Genomic DNA, 14,031 nt, shown 5'->3' with positions numbered 1-14,031 from the left:
TTGGGCTTACAAAAGACCTGGGCTTTCGATACAAAGGAGCCTATCCTGTACAACATTTGATCTTTGCTGAATTATTACTGGTTATCCTCTTCTATCTTTTCCATTTCCATATCTCAATCATTCAGCTAAGGGCTGGTGCCTCCTCCATCCCTTTGAGCCAGTCTTATTATGTTTCCCAGATTGGCCTTGAACTTTCAATATCCCTGCCCTAGCCTCTCCAGTGCTAGGATTATAGAGTGGTGTTTTGAAAATATTCACCCAAACAAAAATCTTTGGTGTTAACCCAAGTTCATGAGATTCCATCATTATGAGCCACCTAAAAACTAATTTCATGTTAAGTTCAATATTTTCATGAAGCCATAACCTTTCAAATTAAATAGTTCACTCTGTAGTTAATTCAATCATTGAAGTTGGGTAATTTAAAGGCAAGCCACATCAGAATTCATAGCTACACAATTAAATTCAGTAACTTGCAAAATTTCTGAAAGACTAAATTTTGTAACTCCCAACTTCTCACTCAGACAAATCCCAGTTTTCACTGAGCTAAGCAAGATTTAAATGGACATAGAAAGGTTCCTTTAGTAAGCCATTCCTTTACAGAAACTTGAACTATGTGTGCTAAAAGGATATGAAATAGGAAACAGCCAAGATGGCATATGAATTTATATCCATATATTTAGAGATGCTGGCAATTTAGGAGCTGCTGTCATAAATGGATGAACAAAATTAGATAATATAAAGTGTTGACCTATATACCCTTTTTCTTAATCCCAACTTATTCCCTACTAGTAGGCTCAATTTTCTCAATATTTGGGTTACTAGTTCAACAAAAGCCAAAAAAAACCCCTCATAGTATCAGAATGTTATTTCATCTATATTGATCGTTTTATTACAAATAATGGTGAACAGGAGTCAACAGTTTCATATTCCTGCTTTGAAAAAAGAAATCACAGATCAGTGAAGCTCGAATCTCTTCACAGCAAATTTTCCATGATTCCTTATCAACATTTGTTCCAACTGACTTCTATCTCCTTGAAAAAATAACCATTTGACTTTCATGACATCTTTTCAATAAGCAGAAGAACTAAAGAACTAAGGATTTGGTAAACCTTTTCAAGGAGTGATGAAACACAAAACTGTTTCAAGTCTGGAACAGCAAAGGACAAAGAGGTGACCGCCACCGATGAGTGTAAAATGAAAACTCAGGAGGCGACCAAGGCTGCAGGAACAGGATAGATGTGACACACACATACAAACCCATCTTTATGTGTACGTGTAACTGGATGTGCTGGCTAGTTTTTGTCACCACACAAATCAGAGACACCTAGAAAGGAACCTCAACTGAGGAACTGCTTCACTCAGACTGGCCTGTGGGCATGTCTACGGAGCATTTTCTTGACTAATGATTGATGTAGGACAGCCCAACTCACTGCAGGTGAAGAAACCCTGGGCAGGTGGCTCGGGCTGTATAAGAAAGCCAGCTGAGCCAGCCACCCTGAAAGCAAGCGAAGGCATTTCTCCATAGCCTGCTTCAGTTCCTTCCCAGCTTCTCTTGATGACAGACTACAACCTATAAGGCTGTGGGAACACAGTCTAGGAATAGATTTGTGTGAGAATTCTGAATGCTTGTGAGAACACTCCAAGAAAACAAGACAAGTGTAGTGATATTTTATTTTTGTTCTAACAAATAAAACTTATCTGGGGACCAGAGAACAGAACAGCCACTAGATTAGAGATAGAGGCCAGACAGTGGTGGCACACACCTTTAATGCTACTACTCAAGAGGCAGAAATCCATCTGGATCTCTGAGTTCAAGGCACACACCTTTAATCCCAGCACTTGAGATCTGACGTCTTTGTTTAGGAAGGACACATGCCTTTAATCCCAGGAAGTGATGCAGGAAGCAAGAAGGTATGTAAAGTGTGAGGACCAGGAACTAGAAGCTTTCAAGCAGTTCAACTGAAACTCTCAGGGGTGAGAACTCAGAGGCTTTCAGTCTGAGGAAACAGGATCAGCTGAGAAGTTGGCAAGGTGAGGTGGACTGTGGCTTGTTCTGTCTCTCTGATCTTTCAGCATTCACCCCAATACCTGGCTCCAGGTTTTTCATTAATAAGACCTTTTAAGATTCGTGTTACAGACAAGAGTCTTGTGACTTCAGTTTCTTCAAAGCATGGAATTGTTCTTGGAATATGTTCTTGTGCTCCACTCAGGTATAGCAGATAGCATGAGTTTACTTCAGATTAATCATTATTATTGCTTGCTGTTGGCATTCAATAACATGTTTAAACTATCCTTTATATGCCTCTATGGAAACATGTTTTTGCCATGTGTGGCTTGTCCTTGTGACTGTATACAATTTGAATTCAGGAGAATTTACTCAGGTGACCTTTCTTAATCTTCAGAGTATAAACCATCTGAAGTTCTGAATCAAGTTGGCTATTGCACGAGACTTTAGTCCATCTTATTTATTGACTTCATTCTCTCAGGTCCCACTTCCTCCAGAGCAGTGACATAAGCCAAATAAACCCTTTCCTCTCCAAACTGGTTTTGGTATGTTATCACAGCATCAAAAGCAAACCAGGACATCAGTGATTCTGTTTCTGTGATTGAACCCACACACATTAAACACTCTCAGTAAGCCTAGCAATGGAAAGAAGTTTTCAACCAAATGAAGAATGCCTAGGAAAACAATCAGACAATAAGAAAACACTATAGATTACACTATATTTAATAGTAAAACACTAGTACTTTCTACCTAAAATCAGAAATGAAAGAAGGATGTTCACTTTCACTACTATTAAAGACAGTACTACAAGTTCTAGTCTATGCAACAATGTAAGAAAAAAAAAACCTAATTTTTTTAACTTTTCTTTAATGTGTATGGGTGTTCTGCCTACATGTATGTCTGTACAGTGCTTGAGGAAGCCAGAAGATGGTGGTGGATCCACTAGGACTAGGGTTACAGATGGTTATGAGCTGCCATGCCGGTGCTGGGAATTGAATCCAGGTCTTCTGGAAGAGCAACCTGTGATATTAACTGCTGAGCCATCTCTCCAACCCACAAGAAAAAATTTTTTAAAAAATCAGATTGTATAGGGGAAAAACTTTCCTATAGGAAAAGGACAATATCTGCAAACAAAATCTTGAGAAGTATTTTTAAAATTCCTTGAACTACTAATATGTGAGTTGAGCAAAGTCCCAGTGTACAGATCAACAAAAGCAATCATTTTGCGGATGCTGTTTTGCCTGGATGATTCATGTTGGAGGCAGAGTGTCCTGTAGCCCAGACTGGCTTTGAACTCTTTACATAGCCAAGAATAACCTTAAACTTCTGATCCTCCTTGTCTGTGCCTCCCAAGTGTGAGGATTATACACTGGAGCCACTATACCTAGCTATGTATCACACTTTTATTTAGTAACTATGAACATGTGAAAACTGAATGTAAACACGAGTCTATTCACAACTGTACCACAAAAACTAAACTTTCATGCATAAAATTTTAGAAACTCCCATAATGAGACCTATAACTTGATAATTACAAAATGGTGATAAAGAATATCAAAGTCCTACATAAATGGAGCAACACATCGTATTCATGGAGTAGAAGACTCAGGATAGTAAAGGTATCAGTTCTTCCCAAATTCCTCTTCAAGTCCAACAATTGTATTTGACAGCAATGTATTTGACACATAGATGCACTTATTCTAAAAGTCACATGGAAAGGCCTAAAACCTAGAAAGCTTTAACAAATGATTTTGAAGAAAGGAGAAATTACTAAATCCTGATGGTAAAGCACACTGTGTAACTACAGAAACAAGACAGTATTCTATTCTCAGAGAGACAGGAGAACAAACAAAGCCCAAACCTCAGAATTAGATACATTCCATGAAGAAAAATGGCCTTTTCAATGATTTGATTAAGTAGATACCCATAGCACAAAATTAATTTTAAACTAAACTTTAGACCTCATGCAAAAATTAACTCGATGAAAACTTAAGCACAAAACTGTAAAATTTTAGGGGAAACTCATAGTAAAAACAAACAAACAAACAAAAAAACTTTAGGATCACTAATAGTGATGAGTCCTTTGTGACATAATACCAAAACACAATCCATAAAAGGAAAAACAATGATAAACTGGAAATCCCAAAGTTAAAAACCTTTGCACCACAAAAGCCCCTATGACAATAAAAAATATGTGACAAATGGAAAAAAAGAAAGAAAGAGAAGAAAGTCGTTTGTACCCAAGGCCCAGTATCTCAAATACATAAGGAATTTAAACTCAACCTCAGTGTTGCTGTTGCTCTTCTCTTCTAACACCGTGGGCAGACCTGGCTCTTGCTCCAAAAGAAGACAGGAAATAAGGCTTGTACCATGGCTTGCACAAAGCAGAGCCACCAGAGACAAGCACCAGAGGACAACTGCTCTCTACAGCGGAGTAAGCAAACCTCATCAGTTCAGGCCCAAGACAGCATTCTGTAAAACTGGATGTCATCGGAAGTTCCTAAGTCCACTGAGCTTCCAGCTCTGGGGTAAGAAATCGCCCATGACTTCAAAACACAACTGCGCTTCCAGCCCACAACCCACTAGTGCTTTGCAGGAAGCAAATGAGGCCTATCTGGCTAGCCTTTTTAAAGTCACCAACTTGTGCTAGTCAAGCCAAACGTGACTAAAGATCTCATCTAGCACATTGCATATATCGAGAATGTTTTTGAGAATCTACTGTGGGGGTTGGGAAACAGCTCTACTGGTAAAGGCACTAGGTGTCAAGATTAAAAGCCTGAGTTCAATCCCTGGAACCTAACAGGCAAAGGCAAGATCTGACTGCTGAAAATTGTCCTTTGATTTCTGTACACATGCCATTGCACATGTACACACCACACACATACCTTTATTTGTTTGTTTTTGTTTTGTTTTTGAGACAGGGTCTCACTGTGTAGCTCTGACTATGTGTACCAAGCTGGCCTCAAACTGACAGAGATCCTCCTGCCTCTGCCTCCCAAGTGCTGAGATTAAAAAAAGTGTGTGCCACCATGCCTGGCCAAGTATTTTAAAAACAGAATCCACTCAGGCTGGAGAGATGGCTCAGTCATTAAGATCTCTTGTTCTTCTAGAGGGTCCAGGTTTGGTTCCTAGCATCTACAGGGTAGCTTACAACCAACTACAACTCTAGTTTCAGAGGATCCAGCTCCCTTTCCTGGCCTCCAGAGGCACCAGGCATGCACACAACGCACATACATACATACTGGCAAAACATTCTTTAGGGGAAAAAAAACTCACTGTGATAGAAAATATTACAGATTGAAATTTTCTTTTTCTTTTCTTCCTGTTATCAGTGTGAACATCAGTTCATAACCCTATGAACCCCACAGGGTAAAAAATAGCTATTTGACTGTGAGTGGAAAAAAAATGGGGAACAGAGATCATTTATTAGCAACTTCTCCATTTCCTTTTGTATGTGAATTTTTAATATAAATGTGAGATATAAAGCAATAATGGAAATCAGCATATTTCAGTAAACAAGTTTTTTTTTTTTTTTTAATTTATTATGTGTACAGTGTTCTGCTTGAATGTATCCCTTCAGGCCAGAAGAGGGAGCCAGATCTCATTACAGATGGTTGCGAGCCACCATGTGGTTGCTGGGAATTGAACTCAGGACCTCTGGAAGAACAGCCAGTGCTCTTAACCTCTGAGCCATCTCTCCAGCCCCCAGTAAACAAGTTTTAACAGTTCAACTTTGTAACAACTATAAATAAACCTGTGAAATTTTTGGGGGGCGGGGCGGGGGGAGGTGGCTCAACATTTGAAAAAAATAGTAATCCAACTAGAAAATAAGGGAAATATACTGAAACACTTCACTAAAAAATATAGTGATGGCAAATATGTATATGAAAATATATACAATTTTATGAGCCACTAGGGAAATACTAATTAAAACCAACAAGAGTGACATCATTACATACCTATCAAAATGGTTAAAACAGTAGTATCATCAAATACTGTAGAGGATATAAAGAAACTACATCACCAATATGTGGCTGATGGGAATGTTAAATGTCACTGGAAAGGAACATGGCAGCTTCTTAAAAATTAATCAATATGCTTACCACATAGGCCAAACACAAATTTATATTCATATAAAAATCTGTACACAGATCTTAACAATAGCTTTATTTGTAACTCCAAATTAGCCCAACAGTGGGGAGGTGGTGGCGCAAGCCTTTAATCCCCGCACTTGGGAGGCAGAGGCAGGCGGATCTCTGTGAGGCCAGCCTGGTCTACAAAGCAAGTTCCAGGGCAGCCAGGACTGTTACCCAGAGAAATCCTGTCTCGAAAAACTTAAAAAAAAAAGAAGAAAAAGAAGAAGAAGAGGAGGAGGAAGAGGAGGAGGAGGAGGAGGAGGAAGAAAATAAACGATCCAACTATCTAAAAACAGCTGAATGGATAAACATCCATACTATGGACCACAACTCAACAATAAAAAGGAATAAATTATTAATATATACAATTTAGATGCATTTCAAGACAATTATGCCAAGTGAAAAGCTTATCTGAAAATGCTAAATGTTATCATTTACAAGGTGACACACATATATATCTATATAACATTCTTCCTTTTCTGAGCTGTGTATCCTTATTTGCCTCGGTTGCTCTCAAACTCGTGAGCTTAAAGGATTCTGCTGCTTTATTCTTCCATGTGCCACAGTAACCAATACATGACATCCGGGAAATGACAAAAGTGTACGTGTGGAAAACAGAATTGTAGCTGTCGGGTTACAGTGGTGAAGGAAGGGTATAGAAAGAGCAGCACAAAAGATACTTAGGGTGGAATTTTATATTTTAACTACATTTAATCCATTAGTGAAGTAAAATTAACATTAATTTATCAAAATAAATATTAGACTACACTGCATGAAACTAAATGCACACATATAAACGAATCCACTTAACATTACAAAAATCTGAATAAGGAATGTGAATTCTCTGTCAGTTTCCTGGTTATTATATTTCAAAAGAAGTTACCACTGGGGTACTGGTTGAAGGGTATATGGTACACAGCTTTCTGTTATTTTTTTTAACTTTTAAAATTTTTATGTATATGAACGAGTGTTTTGGCTGCATGTACGTCTGTGCACCACTTGCGTGTCTCGTGCCAGCAGAGGCCAGAAGAGGGCATCAGATCCCCTCAAATTGTTGTTAGAGATGGTTTGAGCCACCATGTGGGTACAGGGAATCAAACCTGAGTCCTCTGAAAGAGCAGCCAGCACCCTCAACCACTGAGCCATCTCTCTAGCCTCAAATGTTCTATTATTTCTTATAATTGCATATGAGTCAGTTATTTTCTTAAAATATAAAGTTTTTTTTAACTTAAAAAAATGCCACACCCAGATGGCTTCAACGATTTTAGGACAAAGTACTTTCAACCTGATACAAATTTAGAAAAATAGAACATATCCCACTCATGGAGCCAATATCATTCTAGTATCAGACAAAGTACATTTAAAAAACTATAAACATCTATGAACAATAGCCTAAAACTCACTGAAACTTAACAATCTAAAAAAAAATAATTTACCAGAACAATAAAAGCCTAGGAATTGAATACTGGTTCATACCAACTCAGAAACCCAAACTTAATCAAACTACTGATTGATGAATAGGTCCATGCCTATGCAGGTCTATGCCTTGGCGTACATACGGAGGTCAGATGACAATTCATGAAGTTGTTCTCTCTTCCTACTTTTATGTGGGTTCTGAAGATTAAACTCAGATCAAAGGCTTGTAACAATATGAGAAGAGGATAACTTGATTCAGTAGTTTTGTTGGTTCTGTTGTGCAGGGCATTCAACCCAGGGCTTCATTTCATCCTATGCAAGCTTTCACAAGCCCCCATGAGCCTCTTTTTCTTTCTGTAGGAATGGGGCTTGGACCCAGAGCCTTGCACATGCTAGATAAGTGCTCTACCACAGATCTATACATCTAATCCCTGACAATCTTTTCTAAAAATCAGGAGTGGGAGCTAGAAAGATGATTCAGTGGTTATAAGCATGTGTTGCTTTTGCAGAAGATATAGTTTTAGTTCCTAGCATTCACTCATAACATCAGGACATTCGATCAGAAAAGATCTCCATGGACACCAGGCATGCCATGATACACATACACACATGAAGACAAAATATTCATACACATAGAATAAATATTTTTTAAAAATTTAAGAAACACCAGGCAGTGGGGGTGCACTCCTTTAATCCCAGCATTCAGGAAGCAGAGGTAGACAGATCTCTGAGTTCGAGGCCAGACTGGTCTACAGAGTGAGTTCCAGAACAGCTAGGGCTGGCTATAGAGAGAAACCTGTTGTGGTGATATTTTATTTGTGCTGAAATGTGGTGATATTTTATTTGCGCTTTAATAAAGCTTGCCTGGAGATCAGGAGGAAAAGGCCAGCCATTTTAAGTAAACAAAGAAGTCAGGCAGCATATGCCCTTAATCCCTTAGCAGGCAGGATCTATGTGTGTTCAAGGCCACACTAGGGAACAGAGCCAAGGTGGTGGCACACACCTTATCCCAGTACCAACCATAGAAACCTGGAGGTCTGTACAGGCAGACAGTGACAGAGCTGTGTGAAGAAGAAGTGAGGTAGCTGGGCTAAGAGCCAATGAGAGGGCAGAAAAGCAAGGCATATAAGCCTGAGTAGACAGGAAGTCGCTCTCTTTGGAAGCTGTGGAGTTGGTGAGGTTAGCTGGTGGCTTTCCCTGTTTCCCTGATCTCTCTAAGGCTTTAACCCAAATTTCTGGCTCCATGTTTTTATTTAATAAGACCATTTAGAAATTCGTCTACACCCTGTCTCCCAAAACAAAAACAAACAAACGAACAGCAAGTTGGTTGTTTTTGAGAAACTGACCAGCTGTGATTCTGTTGTTTGACAGGTTTTGAGACAAGGCTTTGCTATGTAGTGCAGCTCCAACGGACTTAAAATTTACTATGTAGACCAAGCTGGTCTCAAACTTGCAGCAATCCTCCTGTCTCTGCCTCCTAAGAGCTGGGATTATCAATGTGCACCATGAGCCAGGACAAACAAGACATTTTTAAATTCATGTTTAAATTGTGTATGAAAATGGAAGAGCTCAGAATAACCTGGACAATTTTGAAGAGACAACACCAATTTTGAAGTACCACGTGTCACCAGGAGACACAGGATCCCTTTAGCAGGTTCTTAGTCTTATAAAGAATTTAAAACCATTCATAAGCATTAAATGAAGGTCTCCTGCCCCTGGTAGGGGGAGGCCATACCTATGTAAAAAGATTCTACAAAGCTGATTGATTAAAATGTCCTCATTATGGAGAGTTGGAATGCTGCAGACATTATCTTACCCTGCCTTTAACCCCTTATTAGGCACTCATGCCCACCTCTATGTCTGACCTATATCCTTGCAGCTATCAGGCAAAACCTTTGGAATATATAAACTTAACAAACCACTGGTTTCCAGCAACCCCAAAGCTAAGTATGTTATCGAATAACATCCAATACCTAAAGTAGAGTTTCTCCTTTGCTATAACCCACCCATCTTTTGTTCCTACCAATGAATCTGGAAAATGCCCTCGTTTCCAACTCCTTTTATCTGAAGACCATACACGTTCACATAACCGCTTCTACACTGGAGCATCTACACTGGAACATGTTATTCGGGGCAACTTGAATCTGTGTTCCCAGGACATAATCACGTCATTTGGCCCAGAATAAACAGTATCTTATCCCTTTGGGTTAGAGCTTTGTCTTGCACTGACAGAAGAAAAATGAAAGACAATTGTACTGGAGTTTGAGAAATAAAAATGGGGCAGGCAAGCTGGAGATTGCAGCAGCTGCCAGATGAAACAGGAGAAAAAGGAAAATTATACTTTCTGAATTAGATATCAAGAAAGCAGACAGGCTCAGCAACAGTAGTCTGCAGCAGTCACATGGGGAAGGGGGAGGATGTGTGTAGATGGAGATTTTCTGAGAATGAGGCCAAAGTCAGACCTCAGAAAGCGGGAAGGCTTTACATCAAGGGGCTGTAAGCAACTTCACCCCAGACAGACGCTACTGGGGCCTAAGTATAATTCTCGTTAAGGGGAGAGATATTCCTCCACATCTTATGTCTTTAGGTATATCATGTTATTTTCACCTTCTGGGTTCAGGTTGTCCTCTTCAGATTGCAAAATGGGATTTTTTCCACCTTATTAAAGGAGGTCTTGGCCTTGCTTGGGCAAGAGAAGCTCCTGTTATCCACACAGCAGAATATCATCAACTCTAAACAAGCCATTTGTAAATTTACATATCATCAACCAGGCTATTGTACCAGAGGATAGCACTGTATTAATATTCATGCACCAAAGAGGCTTATAAACTTGGGACCACTTTTTGCACCAGAAAGGATCTTATGGGTCAAAGAACATGCCACTTTTACCAGAGGAACCTGACATAGTTGTATGGTGGTTTGAATGAGAATAGCCTCCACAGGCTTATATATTTGAATGTTTAGTCATGAGGGAGTGGAAGTATTTGAGAAGGATTAGGAGGTGTGGCCTTGTTGGAGTGGATATGGCCTTGTGAAGGAGGTGTGTCACTATGGGTGGACTTTGAGGTTTAAAAAGCCTGGTTTCAGGATGCAAAGCTCTCAGCTACAGTGCCATGCCTGTCTGCTTCCAACCAAGATGATCACGGTTCCTTGGACATGGTGTCTCTTCACAGCAACAGAACAGGAACTAAGACAGTTATGCAGTATTTCCCAAAGGTGCCATGGACGCAGTCGGTTGCAAATTGCCCTTTTATTCCATTCTTCCTTCCTTTCATCTCCTATCACACACTAAGCCCATTTAAACATTCACAATAAAGTACTGGCACAGAGACAGAAACTTCAATCAATGAATGTGGTGGAAAAATTGACTTGAATATATATGATTAACCGATTTTCAACAAAGGGGAAAGTCTACTCAAAAAGAGTGGTAGATCAATTTTACATTCATAAGCAAAGAAATGAAACTTGATCCACCTCACAGCACGTATAAAAATGAGCTCTAAATTATTCTTAGTGTTAAATGTAAGAGATAAAATAGAAAAGCTCCAAGGGGGAAGAAACAGCAAAAAATTTTTGTGACCTTGGATTATGTAAAGATTCTTAAACAGAAGACAAAGTTTCAAAAAGTATTAACTATATACCGTTAAGAACAACATCCAGAAAACATTGTTGAAAGACAGATGTGTAATAAACAGTTCAAGACTATCCATGGATATAAAGCTAGTTCACAGCCCCTTTGGATTACATGAGACCCTGTCTCGAGAAATAAGAGGGAGAAAAGAGAGCAGCTAGAGAAGAGGAGTGTAGGGAGAAGCAGGGCGAGAGAGGAGGTAGGAAAGAGGATGGAGGGAAGGAGAGAGGAGAGAGAGGAGGGAGGGGTGCAGGGACAGGTCCGAAGAGGAGAGGGAGGGAGGACTTAAGAAGACAGTACCAGGCACAGTGGCAATGCACCTGTAATCTCAGCATTTGGGAGGAGGGAGTTCCAGATCCACCTGGTCTATATAAGCGGGGACACTGTCTTAAAAAGCCAAAACCAAAATTAAAAAGCACAGGGGAAAAAACACAAGACAAACGGGAAAATATGTATTAAAAAAAAAAAAACCTATTTAACTTTAATAGCAGTACTCAGGAGGCAGAGGCAGAGGCAGGTGGAACTCAGTGAATCTGAGGCCAGTTTGATACACATATTAAGTTGCAGGCCAGCCACAGCTACATAGCAAGACCCTGTCTCAAAAAATAAAATACAATAAATATTTTAATCTATTTGGTTAAGGAATTGTACCAAACAGACAGATACACATGCATATATGTAAAAATGTATAGATAAAATATTTAAAAGGTAATCTTCACATTTAACCAATGTACATGGATGTAAAAGAAAACAAAATGATATTTAATATCCTTAGCCATTAGAGAAATACAAACTGAAGCAATATACTTCTCTACCCCTCCTTCCAAAAAGGCTAAATTTAGAGCTGGAGAGATGGTTCAGCAGTTAAGAGCATTTGTTGCTTTTGCAGAAAACCTAGATTTCATTCCCAGCACCTACACAGTGATTCACAACTACCCTTCACTCCAGTTCTATGTACTCTCTTCTGACCTCCACAGGCACCAGCACAAATGTGGTACACATACATACATACATACACACACACACGAACATACCATTCATGGGCATAAAATAAATCTTTTTTTTTTTTAAGGCTAAAATTAGGAAGAGTAACTAAGGCAGATACTAAAAGGAGCCAGAGGCTGTACACCAAGTGGGACTGTGGTACAGTGCAATCGTAACGAACGAAGCTGAACACATTATACAACCTAGCCACCTTACCTATTTACCCAAAAAGTGAGGACTTGTGTCTACCAATACTAATTAACAATAAAACCCACCTTGTTTTTTCCGAGGTGTACGTGAATTTTCACTATTTATAGCTTCTTTGTAAACTCTCACCAGTGCTTGAAAAGGAAGTTTGGGTGAAATTGTGTGTTTTGGCTTTCTGTACATTTTCTCTGTGTACCTCAAGCTGCCCTTAAACACCGTCCCCCACTGCCTCTGGCTCCCATAGATTGAGATGACAGGTAACCAGTTTGGAAAAGCATCTTTGAAAACACAAACAAACTCACACTTATTGTATTGGGGGTAAGGGATGAGTCACATTCCATGTGTGCAGGTCAGAGGACAACCCTGGGAGTCAGTGCTCTCCTACTGTGCCCGTTCCTGGAATCTAACTCGGGATGTCAAGACATGACAGCAAGTGCCTATACTCCCCCAGCCATCTTACTGGCTCAATTTTGTTTTCATTGTTGTTTTTATTTCAGTGATGGCTTTGAACACCTGCTCCTCCCCACTTTACCTTGAAAGTGCTGGGATTATAGGTGTTCTCCAACTAACCAGCTAAAATCGTTTAAAGTGCTAATATAAAGTATGCATCATTATACTTAAATTACTTAAAGCTAAACATGGTGGCACACACCAGTAATCCTAGAATTTAGGAGACTAAAGGAGGAGAATCAAGAGTTTGAGGTCAGTCTGGGCTACAGAGCACACTCTGTCTCAAAAGTCTACCTCTCCTCCTCTGATTATACACACAGATTGTCTGAGATAAAGAGCTTCCTACATGTGCACTGGTATATTTGAGAATTTGTGACTCAGGCTTCCTAATGATCAGTGGAGTCTTACTCTTCAATTTAGCTGCACCTAACACAAATTCCATTTCCATTCGGAAGTCTAAGTAGGAAGAGAATAAGAATATGTCTTTTTTCTTTAACTTTATTCCATTTTACTTATTTGTTGTGGGGGAAGGGCAACTTTCAGGAGTCAGTTCTCTCTTTGCAACATGTGAGGTCCTGGGGATCAAACTCAAGGCTTGGTGGCAGGTGCCTTTAACCTGCTGAGCCATCTTGAAAGCACTACTGACCATAGTTTAATTAAGTTTATTATATACAGCTGAATTCGATCAGAAATACTAAAAATACAAAACTAAGTGAAATAAAAGACCAAATTATAAATTCACTCACACAAACTGTTACCATTTGCTTTATTAAAGTAAAAGTCTGTTCTTTCTAGACAAATTAAATTTTAAAGTAAATTTGCACCTTTTTTAGGTCAAGGATTTTTTAAAGGATTTTACAAATATTAAAAACAAGCACTCTATGTACTTACTGCAACATATGTAAATGTTTGCTCACTGTTGTGACAGTAAACACACTCATTGAAGAAAAAGGGGCAAGGTCAGGTACACACCGTAAACCCAGCTATCAGGAGGCTGAGATAAAAGTTAAGGTTAGCCTGGGGCACACAGGGAGCCCCTGGTTCAAAAAAAAAAAAAAAAAAAAAACTTAAATAGACAAAAAAAAAAGTTTAGAACATTAAAGTCTTCAAAAAGTACTATGTAATGTTTTACACACATTCTTAAGTCTGAAAGGATCTAAAGATGTAGTGAAGAAAAAGGGGAAAAACAATGCACGGTGCAT

The 14,031-nt window shown here is 39.2% G+C and overlaps 1 protein-coding gene across 3 annotated transcripts in view; it reads right to left on the bottom strand.

The window, feature by feature from the left end:
• Dcaf6 (DDB1 and CUL4 associated factor 6) overlaps positions 1-14,031 on the bottom strand; it is a 116,569-nt gene that overhangs the window by 100,514 nt on the left and 2,024 nt on the right. The window lies entirely within an intron of this gene.

Source organism: Peromyscus eremicus, chromosome 15 (genome assembly GCF_949786415.1).
Source record: "Peromyscus eremicus chromosome 15, PerEre_H2_v1, whole genome shotgun sequence".
Classification (NCBI taxonomy): Eukaryota; Metazoa; Chordata; class Mammalia; order Rodentia; family Cricetidae; genus Peromyscus; species Peromyscus eremicus.
The sequence above is the reverse complement of the archived record's forward strand: the minus strand, read 5'-3'. Positions and strand labels throughout refer to the sequence as shown.